We start from the raw sequence: 19,222 nt of genomic DNA, 5'->3' as shown, positions 1-19,222 counted from the left end.
TTAAACACTGGCTGCTCTGGATGCTTCATTTCCCAGGTGGGTCTGTCCCATTGGAGGGATGAGGAAGCAGTTCCATTTAGGCTGCAATTGGCTCCAATTAGCTTCCTTCTGTCTGTCTTCATTTATAGTGTATGAGATGTGGGAGGCAGAGGTACTTCTCTGGTTGCTGGGTCGCTGCTTCTTCCCCTCCACCCTCCATCCTTACCTTTCCATGAAGAATATCTGTATTCACTTCAGTCTAGCTCATCAAATAGCTTTCTCACCAGCCTTTCCATCGTCATGGTGACTGCATCAGCATGGACCCCTGTGACTGTTGTGATGCCTCCTGCGTGGTCTCCCTGTGTCTTGTCCTCAGGGCTGCTGACTTATCCAATAGGCACAGTAGGTACAGTACCTATGGCCCATGATACTTTTAGGGGAACCTATGAAGATATTTTAAAATCAGAAGAAAAACTAAACTTTTAGGTCAATAAAAATGTTTTAACATGTAATACTAACATTTTCACCTTTACAGCAGATATCACAGATTTAAAATGATTTTTGTGTCTCTATTATACATGTAACAGCATATTTTATATATATGCATAAAAATTTTCAATAAATAGTATAGTACTGTAAAAAAATAGATTTACCTTTATATCAACACATGATAAAATATAATTTCTAGTGTTTTTATGGAGGAAGGATCCCATGAAGGCACAGTGTCAAAAGGCCCATGAAGTCATAATGTGGCCCTGCCATCTTCTTCCAATTCATCTGTTACTCGATGCTAGGCTTTAAAAATACAAGCCTAACCATGGCCTTTGGTGTTTGTAGTATGATGAGAAGAATGGCCTGAACTGACCACAGCAGCAGACTCTGGGCTGGCTGGACAGTAAACTAGCGAACACTGAGTTCTCTCTGTCCCACTCTTTCCAGTGAAGGAGCTGTACCGAAGCTCAGCTCCCCATAGGACTGAAGACTTTCTCTTCCTTGGTGAAGAGGCTACAATATCCCCTGGGCACTGAAGTCTCCAAGTACTGGACAGCTGGTATTCCCAGGAAACTCCTGCAGGATGCTAGTCGCTTGTATCCGGTCACTCGGTGCCAAGTGGTCTGTTGTATCCCCCATGAATAAAGTTGCTCTCAAAATGGCACTTTAGAAAGTGGCAATAGGGAGGATGTCTCCACTGGAATGGCAGACCCACCTTTACCTATTCAAAGTGGTATGGAATTTGTTCTAAACTCTGGTGCACAACAGGCAGAGGTCAGAAGGGTTCTACCTTGCAGGATGCTCCTAGTCCTGAGTCCCCAGTGCTCACAGGATGAAATTTGAGATCCTTAGCCTGTCTCCCCAGTGTCTCCATGATCTGTCCTTGGCTATTTCTCCAGCTCCCCGTACCCCTCCTTGCCCATTTACTTATCATTCCTGAATATGCATGCTGTTTTAGATTTCTGACGTTTTTCACATGCTCGTCTCCTCGTCTAGAATGTCTTTCTTCCATCTTTCTGCTTGATCCTGTACAGAGGGGAACTTCTATTCACCCGTCAAAACTCCATTAAAGTATCACCTCCTCACTGAAGGCCTCCTGGATTCTTATAATCCTTATTCCAAGATATATATGAGTATGAGTTAAGAAAAAATTGATTTGTTTTACCTTTTCATGTTCCATCCCCAATTCCAGGAAGCAGAGGCCATTATTATTTATGTCTTATTAGAAAGACAAGATGGAAGAAAGGAAGGAAGGAAAGAAGGAAAGGAGGGAGGGAAGGAGGGAGGGAGGAAAGGAAGGAAAGAAGGAAGGAAGGAAGGAAGGAAGGAAGGAAGGAAGGAAGGAAGGAAGGAAGGAAGGAAAGAGATTCCTCTTTACTTACTATTGTGAATTCATGGATATTAATATGTGTCCCACATCCTTTCATAAAATACGAAAATTTAAAAATTACTAATGAAGCTGAAGTTCTTCAGTCCCCTTTCTAGTCCCAGTTCTCCTTCTTCATCCCTCAGAGGCAATCATAATCATTAATTTGTTTTCATGCTTTCTGTTTATGTTTTCCCATTTTTGCCATATGTATTTGTACTTACAGACAATATGTAGTGGCTTTTGTGTGACTGAACATGTTACATAAATGATTCACTATGTTATCAACCGTCTGCAATTTGCCTTATTATCCCAATACTCTGTGTGAGTTTGATCTATGTTGATACTCACAGATCTAGTTCATTCATTTTAATAGCTGTATAATATTCCATTATGTGAATATAACACATTAAAAACTATTTCCATGTGGAAGAACATTTAGGTCATTGCCTTTTCTTTTCAGTTACGGTCACTGCTACACATAGAATTTTCTAGGTCTATATATAGACCCAACAGTAGACATGCTAGATCATAGAATAGTTGCATGCTAAACTTCGATAGTTATTACAAAACTATTTTCCAGGGTGATTTTCCCAATTATAGCCTCAACAGCATGTGTGAGTCTGACTGGACAAGGATGGTGGGAATGATTTTTTTTTTTTTTTGGCCAATGTGATCTGTGTGAAAGATAATTCAATTAAAAAATTTTATTTCCCAACTTAGTATTTAAGTTTGGTTTTTAACATATATTTGTCAATCATTAGGGTTTTCTTTTATACATCTTTTGTGTTTTCTTTTACATAGTTTTAAAAAATTGGGCTGTCACCTTTCTTTCTCTTTCTTTCTTTTCTTTTCTTCCTTCCTTCCTTCCTTCCTTCCTTCCTTCCTTCCTTCCTTCCTTCCTTCCTTCCTTCCTTCCTTCCTTCCTTCCCTTCCTTCCTTCCCTTCTTCCTTCCTTCCTTCCTTCCTTCCTTCCTTCCTTCCTTCCTTCCTTCCTTCCTTCTTCCACCATTCCAACTCCATTCTTGCCCATTCTCCTATCTGCCTCATTTCTTCATGCTTCTGGGATTACAGATTCTTTTCTGCATTTCAATTTGTTTAGTAGAGACAAGGTTTTCACCATGTTGGCCAGGCCAGATCTCAGACTCCTGGCCTCAAAAGATTTCCTACCTACTGCTTAAGCTTCCCAAAGAGTGCTGGGATTACAGGTGTAGGCCACTGCACTTTAAGCCATTTATCATTTATTTTTGAGTTATAGAAATTGCACAGCTGTATATTCTGAGTACTATTTCTATACTGTTGCAACTATCTTTTTCAAATATATTGTACTTTTACTTTGTTTTATAATGGTTTTAGCATACAGAAATTTTAGTATTTGATGTAGTCAAATGGACAGTGTTTTCCATTATAATGAGTATCTTGCTATTTGTTTAGGAAATCTTTCCTTAACTCCATACCAGAAAGATACTCAGCTACATTTCCTTATAATAGTTTTAAAGTTTTGTTTGATTTATCTGGAATTTATTTTTATGTGTGGTATGAGGTGGAGATCCAGTTAAAAATGTCCCTCATAGAGATTCCATAAAGAGCTAAAAGTAGAACTACTGTTTGATCCAACAATCCCCTACTAGGTATCTACTCAAAGGAAAAGAAGTCATTATATGAAAAAAGACAAATGCACACCCATGTTTATAGCAGCACAATTCGCAATTGCAAAGATTTGGAACCAACCTAAGTGCACATTAGCCAATGAGTGGATAAAGAAGATGTGGTGTATATATGCCATGGAATACTACTCAGCCATAAAAAGGAATGAAACAATGTGTTTTACAACAACTTGGATGAGGCTGGAGGCCATTATTCCAAGTGATGTAACTCAGGAATGGAAAACCAAACATCGTATGTTCTCACTTGTAAGTGGGAGCTAAGCTATGAGGATGCAAAGGCATAAGAGTGATATAATGAGATTTGGAGCTTTGAGGGGGTAGGGTGGGAGCAGGGTGAGGGATAGAAGACTACATATTGGGTACACTGCTTGGCTGATGGGTGCATCAAAACCTCAGAAATTGCCACTAAAGAACTTATCTATGTAACCAAAACCCCACCTGTACCCCAAAAAGATTGAAATAAAAAATGTCCCTCATAGAGGTAGCTAATTGTCTGACACTGTTTATTGAATAATCATTCTTTTCTTGATGATACATAAAGCCACCTCCAACATACACCAAGTCCTCATAAATACACAGAGCTCTCTAGTCTGTTCCACTGATAGATTTGTCTATTCTGCATACCGCCTTCATTATTTTAATCTCACACAGCTTTATAGTTCATCTTTATGTCTAGCTGGGAAAGTTCTTTCTCCTTATTCTTTTGTCTTGACTCTTCTTTGTTCTCAAGTACTTCAGATTAATGTTAGAATCAGTTTGTCAAGCTCTATGAAAAGCTCCATTGGGATTTGGATTGGAATTGCAATGAATTTATAGATTAATTTGGGGGAGAACTGACATCTGTATAATATTGAGTCTTCCCATGCATGAATGTGTTATATTTCTCCATTTTTTTCAGGTCTTCTATGTCCTTCGGTAACTTTTCATAATTTTCTCTATAAAGGTCTTTCATATCTTTCATTGGATTTATTTCCAAGTAACTTACAGTTTTTCTTGCTTTTATGATTGGGAACTTTCTCTCAGTTACATATTCTAATTGATTATTGTGGGCTTATAGGAACATGATTGAGCTTGTATCCAGAAATGAAGCTAACTATCTTACCTTGCTAGTTATAATTGTCTACAGAATATCTGAGATTTTCCATACAAATGATCTTCAGATAAACCAACAATGATTTCTTTTTAAAAAAATTCCTTACATGACATTTTCTTGCTTTATGTTGCTAAATGGGGTCTTTAGTACAATGCTGCATAAAAAGGTGTAGCAGCAAACCACCATGGCACATGTATGCCTATGTAACAAACCTGCATGTTCTGCACATGTATTCCATAACTTAAAGTAAAATAAAATAAAATAAAGAATAAAAAAGGTGTAGCAGGAACACTTATTTTATTTCTGACTTTAATTATAATATGTTTACAGTTGTACCATTTCATATAATGTTTGTTTTAGGTCTTTGGCAAATACACTACGAGTTAAGTAAGTTTCCTCCATTTTAGTTTACTTTTTTTTTTTTTAATAACAGCTTATTGAGATAAAACTCACATACCACCAAATACACTATTTTAAAGTGTATAATTCAGTGGCTTTTAGTATATTCACAGAGTTGTGCAACCATCACTACTATCTAATCTTAGGACATTTTTTATTAACCTAAAAGGAGACCCCTGACATTCCTCCTCTCCAAACCCTGGTAACAACTAATCTACTTTCTCTCTTTATGGACTTACCTATTCTGGATATTTCATATAAATGAAATTATATAATATATGTGCTCTTTTGTGACTGGCTTATTTCACTTATAATGTGTTCAAGTTTCATTTATATTGTAGTATGTATCAGTATTTTATTCTTTTTTATGGACAAATAATATTCCATCATATGGATATATCACATTTTGCTTATCCATGTTGAGGGACATTTGGAGATGTTCCCACTTAACTACTGTAAGTACTGTATGAGAGTAAAGTATGAGAATTTGTGTATAAGTTTTTGTGTGAATAGATCTTTTCAGTTCTCTTAGGTATATACCTGGAGTGGAAATCTGAGTCATATGGTCACTCTATGTTAACTTTTTAAGAACTGCTAAGTTGATTTGCAAAGTAACTGCACCATTTCACATTCCCACCAGCAGTGCATAAGCTTTCTAACTTCTCCACATTCATGCCAATCCTTGTTATCGTCTTTTAAAAAATTATATCCATCCTGTTGGCCGTGTGACATGGTATTTTTTAAATTTTGATTTGCATTTCCCTTATGACTATGATGTTGAGCATCTTTTTATGTGCTTATTGGCCAATTGTATATCTCCTTTAGAGAAACGTCTATGCAAATCTTTTTTCATTAAGAAATCTGGTCATTTGTCTTTTCACTGTTGAGTAGTAAGAGTTCTTTATATGTCTGTACATAAGTTCCTTATCAGCTGTATGATTTGGAAATATATTCTCCTATTCTGCAGATTGTCTTTTCATTTTTTTGATGCTGCCCTTTGATGCATAAAAGTTTTAATTTTGATGAAGTTGAGTTTATGTATTTTTTTCTGTGCTTTAGATATGATATGCATATAAGTAAACCATTGCCTAATTACACTTATTTTTTTCTAAGTGTTTCATAGTTTTAGATTTTACATTTAGGCCTTTGACCACTTTTGAGTTAATTTTTTTGTATGGTGGAATCCAAATTCATTTTTTTACATGTGAATATTAAGCACCATACGTTGAAAAGACTAATATTCCCAATTGAATTATCTTGTCTTCCTTTTCAAAACTCAATTGACTATAGATGTTTATTTCTGAACTCTGAATTCTATTCCATTGATTGATGTGTCTGTTTTTATATGTCTGTCTTGATTACTGTAGCTTTGTAGTAAGCATTGAAATTGGGAAAGCTGAGTCCCTCAACTTTATTCTTCTTTATCAAGGTTGTTTTGGCTATTTGGGATCTCTTGTATTTTCATATGAATTGTAGGACCAGCTTGTCAATTTCTGCAAAAAAGGCAGCTGGGATTGGAATAGGAATTGTTTTGATTCTGTCGATGAGTTTGGAGAGTATTGCCAATTTAACAATATTAAGTATTTCAATCCATGAACATGAGATGCTTTTCCATTGATTTAGGTCTTTAATTCATTTCAACTATGGTTCATAGCTTTCAATGTACATGTCTTGCAGTTCTTTTGTTTAATTTATTTCTAAGCGTTTTATTCTTTCTGGTGTTATTGCAAGTGGAATTGTTTTTGTAATTTTATTTGTGTCTTTGAATTTAAAATGAGTCTCTTGCAGACAGCATAGAGTTGAATCATTTTTAAAAAGTCATTTGGCCAATATCTGCCTTTTGATTGGAGTGTTTAATCTATCTGTGCCTAATGTAACTAATGATAACATAGGATTTACATCTCCCATCTTACTATTTGTTTTCTATATGTCTTACATCTTTTTGTTTCTCTATTTCTCCATTAATGCCTTCTTTTGTATCAAGCAAATATTTTCTAGCACACCATTTTCATTCCTTTCACTTTATTTTTTAGTTATTTTCTCATTAGTTCCTCTGGATGTTACAATTACCATCTTAAATTAAAACAATCTAGTTTGGGTTAATACCAACTTAGACAATACAGTCATGAACTGCATAACATTTTGGTCAATGATGGACCTCATATATGATGTGGTCCCATAAGATTATGATAGGGCTGAAAAATTTCTATTGCCTAGTGATGTCATAGCCATTGTAAGGTCATATCACAATGCATTACTTACATATTTGTGGTGATGCTGGTATATGACTGTGCTGCCAGTCATATGCAAGTATATCACATACAATTATGTGTAGCATGTAATGCTTCATAATGATAATAAATGACTATATTACTAGTTTATATATTACTATACTATACATTTTATGATTATTTTAGAGTGTGCTCTTTCTATTTACTAAAAAAAAAATTAACTGCTAAACAGCCCCAGGCAGATCATTCAGGAGATATTCCTGAAGAAGACATTGTTATCATAAGAGATGACAGTTCCTTGTATGTTATTGAAGACCTTCCAGTGAGACAAGATGTAGAGGTGGAAGATAGTGATATTGATGATCCTGACCCATTGTAGGCTTAGGTTAAGAGTGTGTTTGTCTTCATTTTTCACAAAAAAAGTTTAAAAAGTAAAAAAATAAATGTAAAAAAACAGAAATAAGCTTATAGAATAAGAATATAAAAAATTTTTATGCATCTGTACATTGTGTTTGCATTTGATTTACAAGAGTCAAAAAGCTAAAATAATTTACAATTTATAAAATAAAAAAGTAACAGTAAGCTAAGGTTAGTTTATTATTGAAGAAAGAAATTTAAAAAATAAATTTAGTGTAGCCTAAATGTGTAGTGTTTATAAAGTCTACAGTAGTATATGGTTATGTTCTTGGCCTTCACATTCACTCACTACTCATTCATTAAGTCACCCAGAGAAACTTTCAGTCTTGCAAACTCCCATTCATTATAAGTGCCCTCGACAAGTGTACCTTTAAGAAAATCTTTTGGATTATATTTTTATTGAAACTTTTCTATATTTGGATACACAAATACTTATCATTGTGTTACAACTGTCTACAGTATTCAGTGTAGTAACACGCTATACAGGTTTGTAGCCTAGAAGTAATAGGCTACATCATAGAGCCTAGGTTGTAGTAGGCTACACTCTGTAGGTTTGTGTAAGTACACTCTACGATGTTTGCACAATGATTAAATCACCTAAAGACATATTTCTCAAAAAGTTCCCCATTGTTAAGCAATGCATAACTGAATACAAAACATTGCCCTGATATAGTTCTATGTAGGTTGATGCAAAAATAATGGAGTTTTTTTCCCATTAAAGGTAATGGCAAAAATGGCAATTACTTTTGCACCAACCAATACTACCTTCCTTCTCTTTTGTGTTATTGTTGTCATAGAAATTACATCCTTATATATTATAATATCTTTAACATAGTTTTTAAAAACATTGCTACATATAGTTAACTTTTAAATCAGGTAAGAGAAGCAGAGATTTATAAGAAACACATTTATACTATCTTCTATATTTACTTACACGGTTACTTTTACCAGTTCTACTTGTTTCTTTCTGTGGATTTGAATTACCTGTCCAGTGTCCTCTCATTTCAGCCTGAAGGACCTCATTTAACATTTTTTTGGTCTTGTAGTAGCAAATTCGGTTTTAATTTATCTGGAAATGGCTTAATTTCTTCTTATTTTTAAAGGATAGTTTTGCTGGATATGGAATTATTGATTGGCAGTTTTTTTGTCGTTATTTTCAATATGCCATCCCACTACCTTCTGGCATCCATGATTTCTGATGAGAAATCAGCTGTTAATCTTATTGATAATCCCTTAATCCCTTGTATGTGATGAGTTGCTTCTTCTCTCTTGCTACTTTCAAGATTCTCTCTTTGTCTCTCTCTTTCTCTCTCTCTCTTTTTTCTTTTTGATGGAGTCTCGCTTTGTTGCCCAGGCTGGATCCACCGGCATGATCACGGCTCACTGCAACCTCTGCCTCCCAGGTTCGAGTAACTCTCCAGCCTTAGCTTCCTGAGTAGCTGGGACTACAGGTGCATGCCACCACATCTGGCTAATTTTTGTATTTTTAGTAGAGACGGGGTTTCACCATGTTGGCCAGGATGGTCTTGATCTCCTGACCTCGTGATCCATCTGCCTTAGCCTCCCAAAGTGCTGGGATTATAGGTGTGAGCCTCTGCACCTGGCCTTGTCTATCTCTTTTGACTGTATTTGTCTAGGTGTGGATCTCTTTGGATTTATCCTCCTTGGGTTCACTGAGCTTCCAAATGCACAGATTACCATGGTTTAAAAAATTATATTTGGTACATTTTCTGCCATTATTTCTTCAAATTTGTTTCTGATGTTTATTGTCTCCTCTCTTGCTGAGACTCACTATTCATATGTTGGTATGGTTGATTATGTCTCATAGGTCTCTGAGACTCTGTTTATTTATTGTTATTCATTTTACTTTCTGTTCCACAGAAAGGATAATCCAAATCTGTTACTGGGCTCTTCTAGTAAATTCTTCCTTTCTGTTTTGATTTTCAACTTCAAAATTTCTATTTTGTTCATCTTATAATTTCTATCTCTTTTTTGATATTTTCTATTTCATAAGACATTGTTCTCACACTTTCCTTAAATTCTTCATACACAATTTTATTTAATTCTTTGAATATATTTAATTTATAATGTAGATTTAAAGGCTATTCCTAGTAAGTTCAACATTTAGGCTTCTTTAAAGACAGTTTGGTTGCCTATTTCTCTGTGTATGTGCCATACTTTGCTGTTTCTTTGTGTGTCTTAATTTTTTTGTTGTTGAAAACTGGACATTTTTAATAATATAATGTGGCTACTCTAGAAATTGGATTACTTCCCCAGGGTTTGTGGCTGTTGATGTTTCTTTTCCCCTGTATATTTGTTTAGTGACATTTCTGGACTAACTGTACACAGTCTATATTCCTTGTCATGTGTGGCTGCTAAAATATCTTCCTGTTTAGCCTAGTGTCAAGCTAATGATTGGACAGAGTCCCTTAAATGTCTTGAACCAATAGGACTTCTGCCCTATGTCAAGGGGCTCTGTGTGCACCTTCAATGTTCTGTCAGCTTACAACTCTGCTTTACTCTCACTTCTTGCTTGTGTAGGGTCACAGGTCATCCTGAGGTGAGAGATTAAGACCTTACTTGGTGTTTTCTGGGCACGTGCACAGCCATACACATGTTTGTGGCAGTCCAGATTCCCAGGAATGTGTTGGAGGTTTTCAAAGTTCCGTATGAACATCTCATTTCTCAAACGTTAAGTTTTTGATCAGCTTCTTATTTCTTCCAACTGGTCTGTGATGTTAAATAATTTCCACCAATTTTTTTTGACAAATTCCCTGGGATATGGCTTTTTCCAGTTATCAAACTCTGTCTCAGGTTAAATAATGAGAAGATTTGAAAATATGGCTTTTTCAGGGAGCTGCCAGTTAGGTAAAATTGTGACACTTCCCTGGGGATGGGACTTTTTGAAGTGCTCCTAATATAAGCACAGTGGGATATGTTAACTACTTCTAACTATACTGTAGAGTTTAAAGGAAGAAAACAATAAACTCAGCATTCTGTATTCATGACTCTAGGCCACTTAAGGGAACCAGTAAACTTCTATGGCTGCTCTAAATGTAATTTCTCATCTCTGTTAGACATAGATCTAGCATAGTTGAAAATTAGTTGCATTGCTTGAAACTACAGTTTGCTGAACTACAATATAAGTTGAATTCATAGCCTTATAGGTCTCTTGAGTGACAGCTAGCACATGCATTAAAAGAGTGGGACTCAGTTCTAAAATTTAGATTTTTGGAGAGACTTTTAATGCCTGAAGCAATCCCCAGTTCACAGAGCCTCCCATGTCAGCGAATCTTGCCTTGTTTGAAAATTCTGGGATGACCACTTTGCAAGAGGAAGCCATGTTTCCTCCTGACCACCTCCACTGCATCTAATCTATCTCTAGAGCTATGCTTAACGTTAGACTCAAGCATTGTACGCACCTAGTGATTTTTTTTTTTTTTTTTTTGAAATTCTTGTTAGCAGAAAATGGGGAGATAGGTGGGCATAGACTCAGAAGGTGTTAGACCAGGGATGGAAAAACATAATTTTATGGAACATTTCTGAATGAATCCTTGATTGATTCTTTGGGGGGATTTTCCAGAGAATCTGGATTCAATGTGCTAGCTTGAGCAGTTGGGAGTTCTTACTATTTGCTTGGGTGGCTGCCATGAACCACACCTCCCTGTATTTATTTCCTTGTGTGATTTCATCCATGTTGGATCAGGGCTGGCCTACCGATTTGCTTTAGCTAGTGGAATGCAGAAGAAGTGAAGTCCAGGAGGCTTCTGCTTTTGTGCTCTTGTGAGCCCTGAGCAGCCATGTAAGAAGTGCAACTATCCTCCTGGAGAGGGAGATCATGTGGAGAGGTACAGGGTGCCAGATATGTTAGTGAAGAGGTCAGCTTGGATGTTACAGCCCACAGAGTTGGCCTGTTTTGTTATCCACTGCCTTTGCTCAAATCTGAGGTTTCCCTTACAAAAGCTCAAATGGGGAGATCTGAGTTTGTTCTGATGAAAGAAAGTAGGGTCTTATATAACATACATACCATTGCCCAGATACTTCCATGAAAATCTGTGGATGGACTAGATTCCAGTGGCTGGGCAGGGGGATTCAGAGTTCCATGTGTCCATCAGACATCACCTGCCTTGGTGCAGTCTGGGCATGCTCAAAGCCCTGGCCGGCAGGAGAGCAATTATTATTATTATTATTATTATTATTATTATTATTATTGAGACAGAGTCTCACTCTGTTGCCAGGCTGGAGTGCAGTGGCACGATCTCGGCTTACTGCAATCTCCTCCTCCTGGGTTCAAATGATTCTCGTGCCTCAGCCTCCCTAGTAGGTGGGATTATAGGTACACGCCACCACACCTAGCTTTTTGTATTTTTAGTAGAGATGGGGTTTCACCATGTTTGCCAGGATAGTCTCGATCTCCTGACCTCATGATCCATCCACCTTGAGCTCCCAAAGTGTTAGGATTACAGGCATGAGCCATTGCGCCTGGCTAGGAGAGCAATTTCTTCTACCTCCTGGGCTGATGTTCTGTGACTGCTGCTCTCAATTACTCATCATGGTGAAGGAGAGCTTTGGAGGCAAAAGCACAGGGAACACCCCCTACTTCAGCCTGGTGTGGATATCCAAGTCATCAGCATAGAGAGCAAAAGGAGGAAACTAGAACTTCCTTTTTCATCACATTTCTGTTCTTGGATTTTTAGAGAGTAATGGAAAGAACTTGGTCTTTGGAATGGAAAGAGGGGGGCCTTTGGTTCTGGTTTTGCTGCTTTCCAGCCAGAATGGTCTTTGTGGTTGATTCCCCAGCACCCATTTCTTCACTGCCACTCAAGTGATTATCTAAGCTGAGGGATCATCCCCTTAGGCCCTCAAAATAGCTGAATGTGCAGAGGGATGATCAGAACCCCTAGGATGGTCACTTTCAGAGAGGTGCAAAAATATTATTTATTGTGTGGGGAAGCACCTGCTTATACCATGCATGACAACCTTGCCGGCAACTAGCTTAGGAATGGACATGCAATTCAATCTTTAGTGAAGAAGGATTAAGGGGAAATCTGTGGTGGGGAGAGAGCAGGGAATACCAGGAAACATTGTCTATCTTCTAGAAAGGACATCCAGGCAAGAGATGACTCCTTTTCTTCTTCTGAATATGTGTCTGGGTGTGATGCTTGCGTAAGTCACTTAATCTCCATAATTCCTACCTGTGGTGAGAGTTGAGATGGCACTTGGTGTGTAGCATTGACTCAAAAAGTTGTAGTGATTAGGCCGGGCACGGTGGCTCATGCCTGTAATCCCAGCACTTTGGGAGGCTGAGGCGGGCAGATCACCAGGTCAGGAGATCGAGACCATCCTGGCTAACATGGTGAAACCTTGCCTCTACTAAAAATACAAAAAATTAGCCGGGCGTGGTGGTGGGCGCCTGTAGTCCCAGCTACTCGGGAACCTGAGGCAGGAGAATGACATGAACCCGGGAGGAGCTGGCAGTGAGCCAAGATTGCGCCACTGCACTCCAGTCTGGGTGACAGAGCAAGACTCCATCTCAAGAAAATAAAAAAAAAAGTTGCAGTGATTATTATTTCATTACTCTAGATAATACTACATAAACCCAAGTTCAGTATAATTCCTGCTTGAAAGTGATAGAACTCAGCTTCTGAGTACCTCATCTTCAAAGACAGCCACCATCAATTTCTCCCCTCCCTTTGTGAACATGCCTCTTCTCACATCGAGAAGTGGAGTTTATGCCTTTTCTTTGAATGTGGGTTGGTCTGCGACTGCTTTGAGTCACCAGAACCTAGTAGATGTGATGTTCTGGGACTTCTGAGGCTCGGTCTTAAGAGAACTGCCAGCTTCTCTTTCCTCCCTGCTATAGTTTGGATACAGTTTGTTTCATGTTGAAATTTGATAGTCCATGGTGGAGCTGGGGTGATTTTCACTCTGTTAGTTCCCACAAGAACTGGTTGTTAAAAAGAGCCTGGCACTTACCGTCCTCTTGCTTCCTCTTTCACCAGGTGAACTCTGCACATGCTGGTTCCCTTCCCCTCTCGCCATGAGTGGAAGCAGCCTGAGGCCCTTACCAGATGTCCAGTCTTGAACCTTCCAGCCAGTAGAACCATAAGCCAAATAAACCTCTTTTCTTTGTAAACTACGCAGCCTCAGATATTCCTTTATAGCAACACAAAATGGATGAAGATACTTCCTTTTATAAAGTTTACTCTTGAGACACTCCCTTTTAGAATAAAGCTGTCCAGCTGTGAGAAGCCCGAGCCACATGGAGGGCCACGTGGAGGGGAGCCAAGGTGCACCAGCAGAGATCTCAGCTGATCGGCAGCATCGCCTATGAGTGAGCCAGCTCATATGATTCCGCTCAGAATAGGCCCCAGAGGACAGCAAGCCCACCTGTGATTTCCCAATTTCCAGAAATGTGAGAGAAGATTAAATGGTGGTTGTTTTGAGCCACTGAATTTTGGGAGGATTTGTTATGCATAGATAACAAAAATAACTTCTTTTAGTGTGTTTTGGAATTTTGTCTTTTTACTGGGCTTCTATCAACTTCTCATCTCTCCCATCAGCAGAAGCAGTGAGTGTTATGGGTCATTGGCCATTGAGGTCCACTTTCTTTCTGTCTCAAATATCTGTCTCTTGAATTTCTTTATTACAGAGTCCATATGCTGGAGCCACTTTAACCAATGTCCTAAACTTCTCTCCCTGAAATGCTTGGGAGGCACTATTTGCTTTTTTTTCCCCCCCCACATCTGCAACAGATTTACTTATTTATTTATTTATTTTTATATTTTTGAGACAGAGTCTTGCTCTGTCACCCAGGCTGGAGTACAATGGTGCCATCTCGGCTCACTGCACCCTCCATCTCCTGGGTTCAAGCAATTCTCCTGCCTCAGCCTCCTGAGTAGCTGGGATTACAGGCAGGTGCCACCACGCCCAGCTAATTTTTGTATGTTTTAGTAGAGACAGGGTTTCACCACGTTGGTCAGGCTGGTCTCACACTCCTGACCTCAGGTGATCCACCCGCCTGCTGGAGTTACAGGCGTGAACCACACTACGCCCGGCCATGCTTTTAACCAGATTTGAACAGAAGAATGGCCACTTGGCCCAGGTAGAAGTAGATGAAGTGTTTGATTTCGTATGTCACGTAACTACCGAAGTTCCTCCCCACAATGCAATGCCAGGTGGGATTGTACTTTTTGTCAAATTCCTTCTTAATGTGAGCCGCAATGTCCTTCTCTATGTTATATTTCTCCAGCTCCTGAGTAGCTCACTCCACCAAGTCCTGTTGCATCTCTTCCAACATGTCCGCATTTTTGACCATGGCCTTTTGGCGGCACATGGTTACCGTGGAGAAGTGGGCTGGCCGACTGCAACAGTCTCCTCGGGGAGATGCTAGCATCGCTCAGGCGGGGCTGGAGCTGCCGTGGCTACTGAAGCTGTGGCGCATCTAACGGGAGGCACTATTTGTGCCACAGGAAGAACATCAGATTTGAAGTCTCAAGGCTCAAGTTTAAGACCTAGCTATTTTTACTTACCACTGATGGAACCTTGGGCAAGGGCCTTAATTTTCCGAGTCTCACTTTTTTTTTTTCATCTGTAAACTAAGGGTGGTCATATTAACTTCCTCACGGAAGAGTGGAATGCTGCAAATGAGAGCATGTGTGAAGGCACTTCGAAAACGGTCAAGTACTCTCTCCATATGGCAATTGCCCTTATTTTGCCTCATCATACAATGAGGAGCAGTGCATGAGCTCATCCACCAATGATCCCTCTTTTATAACCTCTTATTCTGGGAAACAAGATCACTGAGGGGAAGCAAGTATTGTCACTGTTGTTTTCACCTACCCCATCATCGTCACCATCCCATCATGATAATTGTCATCATCACTGTTATTGTTGTTATTGTCATCATCGTCACGGACCATTTCCTGAACATCTACCAAACTATACCCTTGTCATAGACTTGCACAGCAATCTTTCAGGTTGTGCTGATTATCAACCCTCTTTTACAGGTGAGGAAACTGAGAATAGTCTTGGATCATCCACTTGCTCAAGATCATACAGAAGAAACTTTGGCTCGCTGGAAAATTTAAAACCAGATAAAAAGGATGTTTGTTGTTGCATCCATGTTTCTCTTTTCCCTATCAACCTCAGAGAACTAACGTCTCCTCTGACATGACTCTGGGTTATTTGGGAAGTCAACAACATTATCAAGCTGCACTCCAAACACCAATGACGCGAATGACCCCTTTTTTTTTTTTTTTGGAAAAACGCCCCCACACATTGGAATAGTGGTAATGAATGCTGAATCTGAAGCTGTCAACATCCTGAAAGTCCATGGGCTGGAGCTAAGAGGAAGCCAAGCATCCCTGTTTTATTTGCTGTGTGCAGCCATCTTCAGAAGCTGGGGCAGGCACTAATTAGATAGCCACTCGGAAAGTTGCTATCGCTAACTGGAAGCCATCCAAATTGCTCTCTTTATTCAGAGGCTTTGGAAGAAGACACCCCCATCCCCAATTCTCCTCCCACCCCATCCTTACTTGCCAAACCTCAAGGACCATAAATACAGCTAATTATGCCAGCTTGGTTTGGCACTTGTTTTCCAGATAGCATCTTTCATTAGCATTGACCTTCCGGCTGCCTGGCTTCCTGTACCTGCAGGGATTGTGGGTAATGTGTCGGTTACCCTGGTGTCACAGGAAAGTGGTAGGGGGAGGCAGAGGGTGTGGACGACCTCTCCAACTGACCCCCAAACTGTGTGTCCTTTTTCCTCCATGCTTCCTGTGCTCCCACAAGATGGCAGTAAGCACTCTAGGGAACCCAGCAGTGTGAATCTCTGGGGGTGACAGGGAGAATATGGGGTCAATTTGTTGGCTGTCTCAGGCTTGAGCATCTTAAAATCATCTGCTGGATGGTCTCCAGGGGTGAGTTTTTAAGGGCAGGCAGACAGTCACTGTGTTTTGTTTATTATCCCTGTACCTCCCAACACACACACACACACACACACACACGCACACACACACACTGCCCACCCAGCGTAGCAGTTGGAGGCTAAGTCTTAAGCAATGTATGTGGGATTAAATTAGCATCATTTATGCACCAACGACATGCACCAAAGGTGGGGGAATGAGAGTTGATCTGCTTAAGAGAACAAACTGTTTCTATGTTCTTAAACCCAACACTCAAGCTGAACTCCGAGCCCAGGAGTCAGGCTAAATGTCATCGGCGACTATGAATTTGAGGAGGATCTTTTTTGCTAAATTCTCTACAAAGTGGGGAGGTATGTGGCCTTTTAAGAGACAAAAACATGGCACAGCATATATAGAAATGAGTGTGCCATTGTTTCCTAGATGACCTGATACTACTTCCTCTGAGCAGATGGGCTTTTCCTGCTGCCATGCCTTGGTCACAAGATGTTTCTAGTCCCAGCCCCAAAGTGGCCAGGTGAGCAGCTGACCAAAGAAAGGGCAGAGGTGTCTTATATGCAAAGCGATCCCTTCCTCCTCCATTGTAACATGGCCCAGTTAATGGGAGGGTTAACAATAGTTGCTTTTCACTCCTCTGTCTTCAATTTTCAAAACTCTTTCTCTTTTTTTTTTTTTTTTTGAGACAGAGTCTCACTCTGTTGCCCAGGCTGGAGTGCAGTGGTGTGATCTCAGCTCACTGCAAGCTCCGCCTCCTGGGTTCACACCATTCTCCTGCCTCAGCCTCCCAAGTAACTGGGACGACAGGGGCTCACCACCATGCCCAGCTAATATTCTGTATTTTTAGTAGAGACGGGGTTTCACTGTGTTAGCCAGGATGGTCTCGATCTCCTGACCTTGTGATCTACTCGCCTCAGACTCCCAAAGTGCTGGGATTATAGGCGTGAGCCACCATGCCCGGCCACAAAACTCTTTCTTAGTCTTAGTGTGACCAAGACCACCAGGGGAGACTGACCGCAAACATTCTGCTTTTTTTTTTTTTTGCTTGGAATTGTGAGCCCACCAGTACCCAGGACCATCTGCCTTCCTGTGGCTTATCAGTCTTTTAGTGATGAAAGGGGGACCAGTGCATGATGAGGGACGGTTGCCATCTGAAATGGTCATCTTAGCGGAAACCATAAAATAAACCTTCATTTACATGGACAATAATGCTAACAACATTTGGAAAAAAGTTTGGAATGGTGCCCCAGACTCCCCCAAATCAACAAAATATGGAATCTAGCAGTGACCCTTATGAAATACACAGGCCTGAAGGTAGATTGGTTCCTACAGACAATAAAAAAAAAAAATTTCCTTTTTATTTCCAGCCTAGAAAATTTGGCCAGCATCCCTGCTGGCCGTAGTATACAGAAGTCAGTTCAAATAGAGACTCCTGCTTTCCCTTGTTTGCAAGAGTTACTTGTATAAAAACAGTCAACAAACGAATCAGCCAGATGAGTTTTCCTTCCTTTATTCAGTCAGACAGTGTTCTATGTCGGGAATCCATGTAGAAACAAACTCATGTGCTAGGTGCTGATGAGAAACCTGAATTTGCTGGTCTGGTTATATAAACTGTGCTGAGATAGGCTGAAGGGAGAAGGCCCAGCAGAGATCCAACCTGCAATCGACTCTCTTCTGCACATCAGCAATAGCACTTGCAGGCTGGTGGCCCGTATGGACCAGTCATTCCTCTTTCTACATCAGCCAATATTCATCAAGGTTGTTGATGTGCCAGGCATTGTGCAAAGTTCTTCGCATGTTCTACCTCATTTTGTCTCACAGCAGCCTTATGAAGTGGGCTATTATTATGTCTGAGGCTAATCTCTAAGGCTCGGAAACAGAGATAATGCATCTGAAGTCATGAAGCTGGTAAGTCCAGAAGTCAAGATTCGGGGAAGATTCCCCAAGATTGGGGAAGCCACGATTTGGGTTTGCTTTTGTTTCTTTGAGACAGAGTCTCATTCTGTCACCCAGGCTGGAGTGCAGTGGCACAATCTTGGCTCACTGCAACCTCTGCCTCCCGCCTCAAGCGATCCTCCCACCTCAGCCTCCCGAGTAGCTGGGACCACAGGGGTGTGCCACCACACCCAGATAATTTTTTTAGTTTTTGTGGAGATGGGGTTTCACTATGTTGCCCAGGCTAATCTTGAACTCTTGGGCTCCAGTGATCCGCCCACTTGGGCCTCAAAAAGTACTGAGATTACAGGTGTGAACCACCTTTCAAATTTAATGAAAACTAAATCCACAGATCCAAAGCTCAATGAACTGCCTCCAAAAGTATAAACATGAAGAAAACCCAAGCTATGTCACATGATAATACAATCACTAAAAACCAGTGATGAAGAGAAAATATTAACAACAACCAGGGAAAGAGGACACATTACATATAAGAAAGATCAGAATGAAAGCTGGCTTCTCATAAGAAACTATGTAATCTGGAAGACTATTAAGGTGACATTTTTAAAAAATGAAATAAAAAAAATCTGTCGATTTATAATCATACCTACAATTTTTTAAATGAAGGCAAAATAGTTTTTTTCAGACAAACAAAATCTTAGAGAATTAATCACCAGTAGACTTGAACTATAAGATATGTAAAAGTAGTTTCTTCAGGCAGA

The 19,222-nt window shown here is 39.7% G+C and overlaps 1 pseudogene; it reads right to left on the bottom strand.

The window, feature by feature from the left end:
• Positions 1–14,638: 14,638 nt before the first annotated feature.
• LOC110742558 lies at positions 14,639–17,216 on the bottom strand (annotated as a pseudogene).
• Between the last annotated feature and the right edge of the window lie 2,006 nt (positions 17,217–19,222).

Source organism: Papio anubis, chromosome 1 (genome assembly GCF_008728515.1).
Source record: "Papio anubis isolate 15944 chromosome 1, Panubis1.0, whole genome shotgun sequence".
Lineage (NCBI taxonomy): Eukaryota > Metazoa > Chordata > Mammalia > Primates > Cercopithecidae > Papio > Papio anubis.
Note: the sequence above shows the minus strand (reverse complement) of the source record. Positions and strands in the feature narration are given on the sequence as shown.